We start from the raw sequence: 16,666 nt of genomic DNA on the forward strand, positions 1-16,666 counted from the left end.
TCCAAGGCACAACTTGTATCCTGACATCATCCGGATAGAACACTGCAGGGGCATCATTTTGCAAATGGGCAGGCACCTCAGGGGTGTGGGGGGCACCTCAGCCGAATACGGGAACTTCCCCACTGGTTGTGGAGGGGGCTCAATGCCCATGTCCCATTGCTGGCGAGTGCAAGGTCACCGTCTCTGAGCTGGGAAACATGCCCACTGGTTCTGGAGGGGGCTCCATGCCCAGGTCCCATTGCTGGGGAGTGCAAGGTCACAGTCCCTGAGCTGGGGAACATGCCCACTGGTCCTGGAGGGGGCTCCATGCCCATATTCCATTACTGGGAGTGCAAGTTCACAGTTTCTGAGCTGGGGAACATGCCCATCTGGAGGTGAGGGCTGCACTGTGGCAACAGGTGATGGTGCCTCCTGGACAGCCTCTGTTGGTGGAGATGGCTGGACTGCCTCATCTGGAGGTGAGGGCTGCACTGTGGCAACAGGTGATGCTCCCTACTGGCCTGCCTCTGCTGGTGGTCATGGCTGCACTGCCTCAGCTGGTGGGGAGAGCTGCTCTGTGGCAACAGGTGATGGTGCCTCCTGGCCTGCCTCTGCTGGCGGTGAGAGCTCCGTGACCACAGGTTGTGGCAGTGGTGGTTTCACCCTCCCAGCCTCTGATGGAGTTGAGGGCTTCATTTCCTCCATGGCAGGAGGTGCAGGCACCTTCCCCTTCCTGGCTGTTTGTGTTGTGGGCTCCTTACCCTTCCTGGCTGTTTGTGTTGTGGGCTGTTTCCCCTTCCTGGCTGTAGGTGTTGTGGGCTCCGTCCCGTTTCTGGCTGTTGGAGTGGAATCCCTCACAGTCTTGCCTCCACGACTAGGAGGTGCCTCTACTGTTCCTGTGGACTGTTTGGCTGAGGTGCTGGGCTGGCTGGTTGGCACCCTGGTTCTATGGGCAGGATGGGGGGGATGGGAAGGGGGGGAAGAGGTCAAGTTGGGCAAGGAAAAGCTTCTTAGGGACGGTGCAGCAGGAGGAAGGATGGGAGTGGAGGTTGAGGGAGTGATTGTTGGAGGTGTACGTCTGCTGGACTTGGGTGCAGGTGCATGGGCAGTGTGCATGTGTGAGGTGAATGGCTGTTGGGTGTCTGAGTGCTTGTGTTTGTGTCCTTTAGGAGGGGGATACAGACACGGTGGGAGAGGACACAGGGGACAACTGCATGGATGTTTTGGAGGTGGCTGCTAGTGAGGTGAGTGCTGCTTGGTGTGGTGATGGTGTATGTTGAGTCTGTGCATGTAGGTGTGAGTGTGGACGTGACTGGGAGGGAAGTGGAGGAGGCGGAGGAGGGGGAGACAGTGGAGGTAGTGGATGTGGTTGTGTCTGCAACTGTCTGGTGTTTGCGTGAGTGCTTGTGGGATTAAGTGTGGTGCTTGTGTCTGCCTGTGCCACTCTTGGGTGTTGTCTTGTGTGCATGCTCGTCAGTATGTGTGCCTGGGATGGGTTGGGGCTGAGGAGAATGGGACTGGGAAATGGTAGATGGAGGGGGGGACGGTAGAAAGAGAGACAATGGCTGCCATCAGAGAGGAGGCCAGAGCCTAAATTGATCTCTGCTGGGCAGCCAATCCACTGTGAACGCCTCCCAGGAATGCATTGCATTGCTGCATCTGGAATGCCAGCCCCTGGATGGCATTCACAATGGTTGATTGCCCTACAGAGATGGATCTCAGGAGGTTAATAGCCTCCTCACTCAGGGCAGGGGCAACCCTTCTGGGTGAGTGGGCAGGGGCAACTCGCTGAGGGGCTACTGGGAGGGCGGTGCTGGTATGGGGGTGGCAGCTGTACCTGCAGCTGGGGTGGTCGCAGAGGTGTCTGTCACCACCAGGAAGCTTCCATCGGGGGAGGTATCTGAGTCTGTTGTCTCCTACGTCTCCGCCGTGGTGCTCCCCTCACCCTCCGTCCCACTGGCTCCCTCAGCGTTAGTGGACTGTGCCTCCTGGGTCCTGTGAGATGCAGCTCCCTCTGTCGCTGGTGCCCCTGCTCCTCCACCAGATGATGCTAATGCACACAAGGACAGGATGACAAAACAAGAAAGGGGGGGAGACAAAGGATACAGTGGGTCAATGACTGCACCAACACCACTATTGGCATGCACATCACAGTCACACACAGGGAACAGGCTTAAGCACTATGCATTGCACTACCAGTGATATGGCTAGTCACTAAGGCAAGATGAGGACCACACACCGCCAACAGCAGCACTCCTGGGACCAACGATGGCTTGGCTGAAATCGACTGCTAACAAGCTAGGTTACCTGTTTTTGCCATACACCCATTACCCTTCAGATGACCCACGCTGCAATGTCTGGCCCGGCCTTAGGGGCACCCACTAACACACATCCACCACCCTGCTACAACCCCACCAGCCAAAATATGTAATGATACCCACTGTACTCACCCCCTTGCAGCTGCTGTGTGCCCATCCAGCTCAGGCAGCATGTGGGCCATCAAGGGGGTCCGGGTCCGACGGGCACCCCTTCCTCATTGGAAGGCCATCCCCAGCTGGGCCTCCGCGGTCTTCTGTGCCCAGCGTCTCAGGTCCTCCCACTGTTTCCAACAGTGGGTGCTCCGCCTGCCATAGACCTCCAGGGTCCGCACGTCCTTGGCGATGGCACGCCATATTCTCTTCTTTTGATGGAAGCTGACCTGCAGAGGCAATACAGACAGGAGAACACCATTAAACAAACAGTCCAGCCTGTCACACAAATGGCCCACCATACCCGTTTCCATCACCATTGGCACACACATAGCCCAGCTCACACCATCTACACTGCCAATAGACATTCCTCCCACCCCTCCACCCCCTTACACGATGCTTGCACACACATCTCCATGCATCCTTCCCACATGCATAGTGCCCAAAATGTTCTCACCTGTTGGTCTGGAGGCCCATACAGTTATCGGTACTGGGGTAGGACCCCATCCACCAGTGACTCCAACTCCTCAGAAGTGAAGGCTGGGGCCCTTTTCCCGGTCACACGGGCCATGTTAGGTTCCAGACACAGGTCACAGCAGCACACGCAGTGTAGGTCTTCTCCTTTCCAAGGTCAGTAAACAAGTGAGGAATCAGATAGAAAATGGCAGCCACGTCTGCGGCGGTGTACCCCGTCACCACCGGCGCTGATCCCATTGGCCACTGTACTCCATAAAGCCTCATATTAACCAATGAGGAATTGCACGGCAGTGCAGGATCGCCTTCCACCATGATTGCCAGCGTCGGCGGAATTACCTCACTTCCACCTGTCCCTCCATACAGGACAGGCAGTCGTCATTTCAGGGGGGATGTGACAGACTAAGGAATAATGGAGGCTTACAAGCGTAGTGATAAGTTTATAAAAGTTTTTCTTTCTTTCTTGTTATTACTTTTCCTCTCTGTTAGCTATTGTCTGGAGCTCTTCCGAGTTCTTTAGTTCTTGATTAATTTCTGTTTTCCTTCTTTCTTCTCTTGTTTTATGTGGTCATCTCGGAGTGCAGCGGAAGAGTTTATGTGGGAGACAAATAAAAGAAGAGACCGTTTAGAAGGTACGTTTATATTTTCTCTGTTTTCTTTTACCTGTCCTCTTATCCTTTCCTGTAACTCTCTCTCTCTCTCTTCTTTCTCCTGTGTATACTGTGTCACTGCTTTCTTTCTTGATAGGCTTTTAAACTTTGGTTCTCTTACTCTTCTTTCTGGTCTGCTCTGTGTTATATGCTTTTTCTCTAAACCCTTCCTTCTCTTCTCTGTCAGTGGTTTTCTTTGTTGCTGTCTCATTTGTCTATGATCCTTCTTTTATTAACAGTAAAGACTCTGGGTCGTATTTCTCCCTCCTTCCCCGTTTTTTCCTTAGTAGCTGTGTTCCCCGATTGTGCCTTCTATTGTACTGTGCCCGTTGATCAAATTGGGCCCATTCATGCTTCTCTTCTCCCTCCCTTCCCCCTTTTCTTAATACAGCCCATCCCCCATTCCTCGTTTGACGGAGGGATCTGTACCTGAACTGGCCACGTTCTTCCCTGAACGTGACTTGCCTCTGCGTGTCTTCTCCCTCCTTAGTTGCAGGAATCTTCCGTACCGCCGTCCTCTTCCTTCGGTCTTTCTTCTCCTCTGATCTCCATGATTCTGTCCTCGTCTCGTGTTCCTCCGTCTCTCGATGCCATCGTCCCTCCGTTCTCCTCTTCTACTGTCAGAGACCTAGTTCCATGACTCACGGGGCTTATAACACCCTTGATTTCCGTCTCCTCCTGGCGGCGTCCGCTTCCCTGCGGTTCCGCCTCCTCCGGTACGTCATCTATGATCTGCAAAGTGCCCCTGGGGTACTTCCACTTTGGCTCTGAACTCGGCACCCTGTCACTGGGGGGAAACAGGCCTATTGACAATTACTGCGTCACAGATTAGAATGGCACATACTTCGCCATTTACACTGTCCCAATACATAAGTGCACTATGTGGACTGCAGTTGTGGTTTGTTGTTCTAATTGTGACACCCTACTCCCTCTTGTGTCCCTTAGATACCTACCGCTGCGGATGAATAGGAGGTGGAGACATACCCTCATGTACAGACCTCTGGTGGACTTGGCTACACTGGAGGACAGGCACATAATACTCACCTATAGACTGGACAGGGCCACAATCACAGAGCTGTGTGCCCAGTTGGAGCCTGACCTGATATCAGCTACCCGTCATCCCACTGGGATCCCCCCTCTTGTGCAAGTGCCATCAGTGCTCCATTTCCTGGCAACTGGTTCTTTCCAAGTGACAGTGGGCTTGGCAGCAGGAATGTCACAGCCAATGTTTTCAATCATGCTGGCAAGAGTTTTGTCTGCCCTGGTAAAACACATGTGCAGCTACATAGCTTTCCCCCAGGTGGAAGATTTGGCCACTGTGAAGGCCGAATTCTATGCAATAAGACATATCCCTAATATTATTGGGGCAACTGACGAGACACATACTGCGTTTGACTCCCACCGCCAGAATGAATAGGTGTACAGGAATCGTAAGAGTTTCCACTCAATGAATGTGCAGATGGTGTGCCTAGCGGACCAGTACATCTCCCACGTCAATGCTAAGTATCCTGGGTCGGTGCAGGATGCCGTTGTTCTGAGGAATTGCGGCATCCCAAATGTGATGGGCCAACTACAGAGGCAAAGGGTGTGGCCAATAGGTGAGCCTTGGTCCCCACCCACTGTATGTTAGTATATGCCTCTGGTGTCAACCCCATAGGATTGTGTGTGGCTAAATGTTGTCCCTCAATACTTCCAGGTGTCTCTGGCTACCCAACCCTATTGTGGCTGCTGACCCTTGTGAGGAATGCCAGGACAAGGGCTAAAGAACGTAATAATGAGGCACATGGGCGAATCAGACAGATCATCAAGAGGACCTTAGGCCTCCTGAAGGCCAGGTTCAGATGCCTACATCCGACAGGTGGATCCCTGTGCTCGCCCGAGAAGGCCTGCTAGATAGTAGTGGCATGCTGCATGTTGCACAACCTGGCCCTCAGACGGCATGTACCTTTTCTGAAGGAGGAGGAGACTGGAGATGCCCCTGTGGCAGCAGTAGAACCTGATGACAGTAAGGATGACGAGGCTGAGGATGAGGACAACAGAACATCAGTTTTCTGTCAGTACTTGCAATGACACATAGGTGAGACAGTGCAACTTAACATTTCTATGACTATTGGTGTATTCTGTGTGGCTGTGGCATGATGGCATTCACTTACTTTTACCTCTACTTACTGTCACCTATGGTTTGTCATTTTGCAGATGTTGGTGATATAACAACTGTGTACTGATGTGCTGACTACAGCCAGTTACAGGTCATTATTTCTATGCTCTCACAATGTACAGTACATTTGCAATGGATTAAATTATTTCCATAAATACACATTTTCAACACATGACATACAAGTGGTCGAGTTGTGTCCAAGGGTGTTTATTGTAGTGCTAAGAAATTGAGGGAACAGTGCAATGGAATTGGGTGATGATGGAGGAAAGTCCAGGGTATTGTTCCAGTCTGTTTGTAGCACAGGTCCAGTGTCCAAGGGGCCACAGGAAGGGGAGCAATGACAGTTCAAAGTGGGGGACACAAAGGGGACAATCAGTAGAGTCTCATTTCCTAGCTGTGGTCTTGGTCTTGACCAGTGTCTCTGGCTTCTGTCTGGGTTGCAGGGAACATTTGTGGGGTGGTTCACCTTCTGCAGGGGGAGCGGTGCTGGTGGCCTGTGGGTCCGGTGGCGGGGCCTCCTGCCCATTAGTGGAAGCAGAAGTGGAGGGCTGGTCGATGGACTGGCTAATGGTAGGGGCCTGCTACTGTGCTGTTGCCTCCCTCATGATATTGGCCATGTCTGCCAGCAACCCTCCTATTGAGCTCATGGTGGTGTTAATGGCCTGCAAGTCCTCCCTGATCCCCTGATACTGTTCCTCCTGCAGCTGTCGTGCTCCTGCACATTGTCTAGGATCTGGCCCATCGTGTCCTGGGAATGTTGGTAGGCTCCCAGGATCTCGGAGAGTGCCTCCTGGAGAGTCGGTTCCCTGCTCCTGTCCTCCCCCTGGTGCACAGCAGTCCTCCCAGTGTACCTGCTGGCCTGTCCCTCTGTCCCCTGAACGGTGTGCCCATTGCCACTGACCCCAAGTCCCCAATTGTCTTGGGGGCGAGGTGTGGACTGGGGTCCCTGTACAGGTGGGTACACTGCTGATTGACGTGTCCTGGGGACAGAGGTGTGGGGACGCTGGATGGGTGCTGTGGTGTTAGATCCTGGTGGGGGAGGCTCTGTGGTGGTCTGTGAGTGGGTTTGGGTGACCGGCTGTCCAGTGGTCCCTGATGGGCCAGGTAGGTCATCCAGATCCAGAAGTCCAGAGTTACTGTCATCACTGGGGACATCTTCTGTTGGGGGACTGGATATTCGTGGCACCTCCTCTTCACTGACATTGGCTGGGGTACCTGTGGGGATGTAAGTGATGTATAATGCCTGATTTGCATAACATATTGTACATCCCTGGCTTCCCCTCTATGGTTGCTGTTGCCCTGCCACCTTTTGTTTGCGTATGGTGATGTATTGTGGGATTGTTAGTTTCCCTATGCTATGCATGCTTTGGTGATGGGTGTCCATGCAGGGCTGGGAGGGCTGTCCTTGCATTGGTATAGCATGCAGGGTTTGGCATTGGGGTTAGTCATATGTGTAGGTGCAGTGTGTGGATGGAGAAGAGTGATGGGAGTAAGGGTGAGGGTGTGCGATGGCATGCAGGTATGGGGGGGGTGATAGGTAGTAAATGTTGACTTACCAGTGTCCAGTCCGGCTATGCCAGTGAGTCCCTCAGGATGAAGTAATGCCAAGACTTGCTCTTTTCATGCTGTGAGCTGTGGGGGAGGAGGTGGGTGTCTGCCTCTTCCTGATGTCGTCCCTTGTTCTTGGGTGCTGTCCCACAGCATTCACCCTGTCCACGATTCTCCGCCATAGCTCCATCTTCCGGGCAATGGAAGTTTGCTGTACCTGTGCTCCAAACAGCTGTGGCTCTACCCTAACAATTTCCTCCACCATGACCCTTAACTCCTCCTCAGTGAAACGGGGGTGCCTTTGTGGAGCCATGGATGTTGTATGTTGTGTGTTGGCAAGAGTGTGTTGAGTAATGTGGTGGGGTGTGTGATGTGGGGTGCATGAGGGATGTATGGGTGTAAGTGGTGTGTGTGTAGTTGTCTCTGTGATGTCGATGGCTAGCTCTTACAGTCTTTTGGTGTTGGCAAAGGGCTGTGGGTAATGTGTGTGTATGCTTTATAGTGGTGTGGGTGTGGTGTGTGTATGAATGTCAGGTGTGTTTTTAGTATTGGCCAATGTAGTGTTGTTTTGTATGTGGGTGTCCATTCTTAGCACGGTGGTATGTACTGCCAATGGTTTAGCGCCATTGAATGTCCGCTGTGGTGATTCGTGTGTCATAATGTAATGTGGTGGGCGTTGTTTTGTTGGCGTAGTGGTATGGGTGTTGGTACCAACACTTTAACACTGACCTTTTGGCTGGTGAATTTGTGTGTGTGGCAGTATTCTGTCAGATTGGTGTGTGTGTGTGTGTCATAATATGGAGAACGGATATCCACCATTGCGGCGGTATGTTGGCGGCCGTTAGTGTGACGGTAAGCGGCATTTACCGCCAATGTCATAATGAGGGCCAAAGTATTTTAAATGTGCCAGTCACAATTGGCAGAAATATCCTTATTCACCAAGGATATCCCCATTGATTAATCAAAGGGAAGAAAGCATGAGAATGAAATAGAAGAGGATGTGAACACCAAATCCCAATACAAAATAAACATCGCCCACAGCAGTTGGTGTACTTTACCATAAAACATAACTTGGAGTGATTATAAAATTATAACAACAATGTAACTAATCATACCTATCACATGCAACACACAGCTCCGTTTAAATAATAATAAAAAGGATTTTAACTACTTAGCAATTTCGCAGAGCACTTTAAAGGCAATAACCTTCTTGTGAAATTCACACATTCCGACTAATTATGATCTGATGGTATTTCTGAGAATTTACAACACGAGGTACTATTTTCAACAGCCAAGGAAATCGGCATATTAAAAAACAGCAGCCCCTCTTTCCTCAATCCACCAAGCACTCACGTCAAGTACATCTTTATTTGCCACATTTCTGATGCATAAAAGTATTCAAAAGCGAAAAAACAGTACATATAAGAATTAAAAAGCCATCAAAATTCAGTTATACGCCTATACAGAATATGACATGTCCCAATATTGCACAATTCATTAATGTTAAAAGTTGCCAAATAAAACAGGTAACCATACAGCATATCAGAGGATTTTGAAATTGCTGTAAGAATAGGAAAACAGGTCTACATTGGCAGATTTTTTTTTTTAAATTGGGAATAAAATCTTTCTTGTAGGTAATTGATAATAACAGCAGAAAAACATGAATATGTAGAGTTGACAGGACTAACCTCCTTCTCATGGACAGGGACTCGAATCAGATAAAGTGCGACATTTAGCAAGGAATCCTGCAGAGGTAGGAGATTAAATCGAAATATAGTAAGAATTAATCTTTGCTGTCTATTTAAAATAAAGGCAAGATACAATTGAAGGCCGTCATGTGTACGAACCAGATTATGAGACCAACGTAGGTTTTTGGTTGATAGAATAGTCCCTCATCGACGCAACCTTATCGTAAAATAGCTGTTTCAAAATGTCTTAACCAATAAAGGGGCAGGACTCAGGTAAGTCAATCAGGAGTGTAGCTTCAGGAGGAGTGTGTGGAGTGCTACACCCCCTAATAAATGAATTGTCTGGTAAATAGTTCGGTACAGATGCTTTCACTCGGTATGGTGAGATGTCAGCCGGATTTCACCAGGATTTTTTTTACATACATTCAGATTGAAGCGCACACAGTCTCTCCCGCTCAGATTTTAATGTCATCAAAAATATTAGTAATTTGACAAAATATTGTGTTTTCCCTCACTTAGTACCCCTACCAATCCACATTCCTCTCTCTTTCCACTGCCCCTTAGGCCCCTCCCAGGCACCCGACTTATCCTATAATGTATTTAAACATTAAATGTCAGCATGGTTGTTGGAAAATCTGAAGCTCACCTCCCCCCCCAATTTAACTGACTAAGCTATGCCCCTGAAGACGAATAAACCCATGTTTTCACGAGTCTTTTTCACATAGGCAACACTACCTAAAACAAGGGCAGTTTGTTCAGAGGCCATCCAAAATTAAACAGAGGCATCACTTAAAAAAAGCCCCACGACCCACTGTTGTACAGGCTTCCAAATCCAAAGGTGACAGTCCACATGGAACCTGCAGTCAAAATCAAGATGAGAATATAGGACTTGCAGCACTGGGGCATGTGATGATAAACATCCTTTAGGAAAACTCGGCTGCTCATGATATAGAACTATCTCTACAACTCGAGATGATAGGACGGAACAGTTTACCACTTATTTTACAGACCTGAATTACCTGTGGAACTGTTCTACAATTTGCATTTGAAGGCTTTTCCCCGATCAGGCACAACATTGATCACATCAACTCTAGCGCTACCAGATACATCACTGTTTAAAACAGATTGATGAAATATCTATTTCAAGATGGTACTTGTAGGTCTCAGAAGAAATTATATAAATTTGTCAGTTGTGATAGCCAAATGTATTTGTCTTCTAAATTAATTCTATCTTCTGCCAATAACGTAAGTAGCTTGACTTTTTATAAAAGAAGCACTAGAAAAGCCAATAGGTCTCGCCAATATGAGAGCTATGGGCCTTGTCAATGTTTTCTTAGACATGTATCAGCGCAGTTGCTGTGAAACATGGCTGAAAGTAAAAGGAAAAAAATGCAATATGATGCGGTCAGCACTGTAAGTGTCAAACAGCTAGCAGCACAGAATGATGGACAGGGGGAGGAGGGCAGGGTGGGCATGCAATACAAGCGATGTGGGGCAAGAAGACCACAAATGGTAGGAGGAGGGAGGGCACAAGCTACAGTTCAGATGGTGGGAAGAGGGAAGATAGAAGCAAGTGACAGCATGGATACAGGAGAAGGATCGGAGGGGGATGGAGCAAATACCAATGGGGCATGGGAGACACCAAGTCTCAGATGGTGGAAGGACACTGGCCGCAGACAGTAACCTGTCCCTGCTCCATGCTTCATGGAACAGACAAACACAGGAAGATAAAGTGAAAGCAGGAGGTGCTGACCAATGAGAAGCTAGGCAATGAGAGTGATGTCAAAGCCAACCACCGGTAAGTAATGGTAAGTAATGGGCGGCTCTAAGCCCTTTAAAAAAAAAAATATTTACAAAAGACTCACAAGCAACAGTGCATGCCCTTTCTCAAGTGAGACGTAAAACAGACTGCACTGGGATCTTGATCACTGATATAAAGATTAGCATAGAAATGGAGTGAGGCGGTGAGTGAGATAGTGGCCTGGCCCATGACCTCCGTATGCTGAAATTGCTTCTTGGCCCATGGATTCGAAAGCTGCTTAGTGACCACAGTTCATTGTCAATTGCAGGAGGGGCAGCTGGTTCTGTGAAATAACAGCGAATCTCTGCTGTAATGTTGAACTCAGTGATAGGAGTAATGGGCCCAGGTGACGAACTGAAATAAAAATTGTGAGTGTGTGGATGTTGTGGTTCTTTTGGGAGGGGTTCTTTAGGTTAAAAACAGTGCCAATTCCTCTGGAGGCACTACTCATTCACTCATTGACTGCATTTTAAAGCAGTGACCTCTCAAATCTGCAGAGACATGCTAGCTGAACTGGGTTGACCTCAGGGGCAGCTCCTACGCAGTGGCGGAGGGGCGTCACCTACCTTGCTGAGGCAAAAGATGAAAAATAAAACAATAGCTTGCTGGGAGGAGAGGGGCTGGGCCACAGGAGGTGGGAGGACGGAGGAGGGAGGAGGAGACAGTGCACCTAAGTGCATATTTGTATTTAGCTGTCTGTCTTAGTCCAGCCAAACACACATGCGCACTTAGGTTTCTCCAACCCGGCTGTGTACACAACCGGAATGGAGAAACAGCACCAACTCCAGGCTTTTGTCTGAGCAGCAGTCTGAGTCGCTTAGACCAATCCTGATGCTAGGTTTAGTATGAAAGCAGTACCAGGATTGCTTGGGACCATGTGCTGGTGTCCCAGTCAATGATGGGACACCAGACGAAGAGGAGGAACGAGCGAGGTGGCTGGAGCCAGCGACAAGGAGGAGAATGGTAGGTGTTTTTATCTTTTTTGTTTTGTTTCCCTCATCCCGGTACCTTGACATTGGCGTCCGCCGCCGCTGGTTGGCCTAAGTGGGGAGGCCTGGAGTCAGCTGGAGGACTGCTGATAGGCGAAGGATGGCAGAGGCTCTAGTGAACTGACCTTTATCATCAGTGGGAGACTTAGACAGAGAAAGTGATTTAAAAATGATGGGTGTACTGGACACCATACTGACCATACTAGAAAACGTGGAGCAGACGGTTTCTGCTGTTGAGACACAACTAGAATCAGGGGTTCCCAGAGTTACCAGAGTGAAGTAGTGGTGAAGTCCTTAGACACCAACTGCAGTCCAGTGCAGTCCAATTGGAGAGACATGCTTAAGAATGTTCAGGCACAGAAAACTGTGCTCTGATGATATTGGGCAATATGATGAAGGTACTTGATAATGAAGGAAGAGCAATACATAGGTTTCACATTCACTACGATTGAATTGCTTTCTGAAATAGTATTCTTACATATATTGTGCACTAAACTTGTTGTATGACAGAATATCAATAACAACAATATTTAATAACAAGAATATCATGTCAAAAATATTGTAAAAACACTTTGCATAGTTTGAATGTAAACTATCAAAATATTGAGTCAAAATAGCATGCAACAGTATAGTGTGAAAAAGGGAAGTATATAGAAAATCTGAAATGCATAGTGGCATGCAAGACATTCCTTTAATGTGGTAAAAACTCTGACGTGTTTCATCCCTTCGGCCTCAATCACATGACAACAGACGCAGTAGCATCAACAAATAGTGTTTAGGTATAGAAAGTGGGCTGTGGAAATGAGCACTAACTATGCACGTACAGGAGCACAATGCTACAGTGCAGAAAAACAAGGGAAAGTAATAATACAGACATACAAATGTAAACTGCATCACAGAGCCTGAAGGAAAGATACAAGAGAAATGTCCAAACGTACATGGAGGTATACAGAAACCTAGACCTGCTAGAAATTGCTAGTACTACCATAGTGGCTGTGAACTGACATGCCTTAGTCTCAAATGGAAAAATCAACAATCCAGCATTTAATCAAGTGTGCAAGGAAACCAATATCTCAAAAATCCCATAAGTGGGTATAAGAATTGGCCAGTTGCCACAGTTGGAGCTTAAAAGAATAATGGGCATAGTTCCAGTATCAAAGATGATTGTAATATACAATGACATGATATGTACCCTTCAAAAACACATGAACACAAGTGTCTCTAAATACACATAAGCAAAAACAAAGTGAAAAGATTCTTATCTTAGATCGCACTTCTTCACCCAGGTGCGCAAAAGAAGAAAAGGTTAAGGGGCACGGGCCAACCAGCTTGACCATATCTCATTCCCTTTCTTTCCACCTACAAATACTCACATAAAAACACAATGGTTAAAACAGTCAGTGAAAACAACAAAAGGGAAGAGATGACACACAGTACAAAAATAGGGCTTCAGTCATCTCTTAAGTGAACCCTCAGTTCCTCTTCAGTGTTCCACACCATTTGACCTTTTGTCTCTAGATCCATGATGTACGTGGATTCGTTATGTCTAAGCGCTAGTACTGGTGTTCTAGGGAATTTGCTTAATGACAAAATGAGTCAGTTTGTTCCTGTCACTGTAATATTTCTCCTTGAAAAGTGTAGCCATTGCATAATGTGGTTCACCAATAGCAATAGCATGCATATCTTCTAGGATCCTTTTCTTGGGAAGGTGTATCATGCTACCAATATATTTTGTTACAAGGACCCTCCTATGCACAGACCACAAATCACAATGTGCATGTTAAGAATTGTGTGATTTTTCTAGTGCCATGACCATACAGTATTACATATTCTTACATATTCTAACCTGCTTGAGTGATTGTTACAGGCTGTACATCTACAACATGCAAAAAGGCACTAGAACCACTCATTTTGGTATCAGCTTCTTGTATAATGTCATTCTGGACTCACCTATTTCTCAAAGAGTGGCTTCTCCTGCATGTGAAACTAGGTTATTAACCACCAGGGACGCAATAGTTGGGTCATTGGACAGAATGTTCCAATTTTTACAAATCACTTTCTCTACTTACCTTGGGTTACTATCATAGATAGTCAATAGGCTCACAGGGCCCTCCTTATCTGTATCTTGATTAGTATTAGACTCACACAGATGGCACCCATGCCCTTCAACATCACCCTGGCAACAGCTCTGATAAGCACCCACTGGGGATAGCCTCTAGCCTTAAAAATATCAATACCATGTTCTCCTGCTCTTGCAAAAAATTATCTTTGAAGGTAAAGTTTATCTGAGCCCTCCACAGCTCACCAAATGGGATACTCCATTTTAGAGTTCCCAGGTTGCTGCTGAGGGCATGGAGGAGGCTATTGCCTGCTTGCAGCTAGTTTGCCATCTTTTACCTTTATAAGTACATCAAGAAATTCAATCTTATGTTTGCTGATAGCACACATGAAATCCAAATTAGTGGTGCTATCCTTCAGCTTGTCAAAAAATGCCAGTGCTGATATTTCAAAACCTTCCCAAAGTATGGACATGATCAATAAAGAGCAACCAGAGCATAGCACGTTCTTTATCGCTGAGAGTATTGTATGCAGTTGACACCTGCTCCTTCAACCGGCCCATTAAAAGGTTCACGTAGCTGGGAGCGAAGCAAGTGCCCATCGCAGTGCTCCTAAGCTGTCTATAAATTACCCCATTGAACATGGAGATGTTATTCTGACAACAATATTCTATCATTTCTATGATTATACTAGCTTGCGCATTGTAGTGTATAGGCCTTGTTCTAAGAAAATTTCAGCATGCATGCATACTTTCTGAGTGTCGAATACTGGTGTATAAGGAGCATACATCCAGGGTCATAAGGATATAATCACCGTCCCACTCAATTCCCTCAATTCTGGCAATGAAATCATTGGTATAGCAAATGTAAGATGGGAGTGTGAAAAAAAATTTCCTGAGGAACAAATCAACATGTCTCATTAGGGCACCACCCATGGCAGACACAAACCCTGTAGGGTTGGTTCTATTCTTTGAATTTTGGGGAGCAGGTAGAGTACTGCTATCCATGGGTAGGCTTTCTTAAGATACTCAAATTCATTCAATTCCTCAAGTTTGGCCCACTCTCCAGCATTTTTGTATTTCTCTCTGGAAATAGAGGTGTAACACTCCATAACATCCAGTTGTGTGCAAGCTTCCTTCCCATACATGCCTATGAGGATTTTAAAAATGGTACCACCATTGTCAGCAGGGCAGATCACTATTGTGGTGTCAATGGTAAGACCTTCTAAGGCCTCTCTCTGTTTATGAGGGAGAATCTATGAGTCATGGTGGGAGATACACCTCAGTATCCTAAGCTTACGGATGGCATGGTTATGGAAGTTTATATTGCATTATATGGGGAGAAAAATAGATTTGGGTTTACATTTTCTCAGGTAAACCTTATCATAAAATATCCCTAGTTTGCTAAGAAAAAACATTGGAATCTCAGGGTATTCATCTGAGGCTTCACCACATTCAAGTTCGTACAAAGTGATGAGCATATGAACATCACCAATAACCACTTATTCATCTTGAGTTTAATTCTCAGTTAAAACTATATATGTATATACAGTTATATCCTAGTGGCGGTTGTCTATCGGTTGTTATAGTAAGGACCTAGTTTCTATATAAAAAGCATTTTTATACTTGCATATATCTTTGGAGCCACTTGATTAATCTTCACAAAACCTTCCCAAAAAAATTGCCGGCGGCATCAGCTGCTGCCTGGGAAGTTTTGATCCCCCCAAGGGGGTGGAGGGCGAAAAAGGGGAGGGTGGCAGGGTCCTAAAACACATTTTCCCCACGTTTTCCCCCTTCATTTTTCCATAGGGATTTTGAACAGTGATAGCGCAAAAAATACTGGACGCAATTACACCAACTTTGGAAGGAAGGTAGGTCCTGGTCCAGAAAGAGTGCTTTATTTGCTTCAGTGTAATTCTGTTCCGTAGTTTTAGAGAAATTAAAGAAACTCTAGATTTATATATCTAGGGAAGCGAGGATTCACAACTCCTCCCAATCTTGTGCATGATCTTATTGGCTGATTACACTTAAACAACATATATCATTGAAGTCTTATCAGGCATCTTGCGACTCGGCAGAAGCCGAGTCCCAAGGAAAAAGAAAAAAAATAAAGAAAAGGGGCCTGGGTACAAACACCCTGACCCCTTAGCTCTGGTGGTGGGGTCCCAAAGGGACCCCCCCTGGGCTAAAAAGCCTTTTTTTAAATTTCACAGATGGAGTTGCGGTGGATCCGTGGATCCACTGTAAACTAAAAAAAAAACGTGCTTCGTGACTATAATGTCCTTGGGTGGGCCAAGTCTAGAGGGCTTTTGTATAAAAAAGCAGGGGGCCTCTTGGTCCCCTCCTGCTGCCCTGGGGACTGCCACATCCCCCAGCCTCAGGGCTCTTAACTATTGAGGGGGGCCCACTAGGCTTCCTAACACTGCCCCGGAGACCACCACCTCCCTGGGGGCTTTTGAGTGATAATAAGCGGGGTGGCCTGTGGCCCCCTGGGTCCTGGGAACCACCACACCCCAGGCCAAAATGCAATTTATTTGTGGGGGGGCCATGTGTCCCCCCGCTGTCCCGGGGGCCACCACCCCCCAGGGCAAATATTTAAAATAAGAAAGGGGGTTCCTTTGGAACCCACGTGCCCCAGGGACTGCCACACCCCAGGGCCAGCTCCTGCTATGTCCCGGGCTGCCCACCCCTGGGACATAGCTGTTTGCTGTGGCTTGGCTGCAGCTCTGAAGAAGTAGCGAAGCCACAGCAAACACTTTAGGTTTTGACAGAAGGACCTGTAAATCCGGTTCTGCTGTCAAAATCCGAAGCATGCAGGGGTCAGAGATGAAATGCTTCAGCAAGCACGGAGCTGC

Source organism: Pleurodeles waltl, chromosome 7 (genome assembly GCF_031143425.1).
Source record: "Pleurodeles waltl isolate 20211129_DDA chromosome 7, aPleWal1.hap1.20221129, whole genome shotgun sequence".
Classification (NCBI taxonomy): Eukaryota; Metazoa; Chordata; class Amphibia; order Caudata; family Salamandridae; genus Pleurodeles; species Pleurodeles waltl.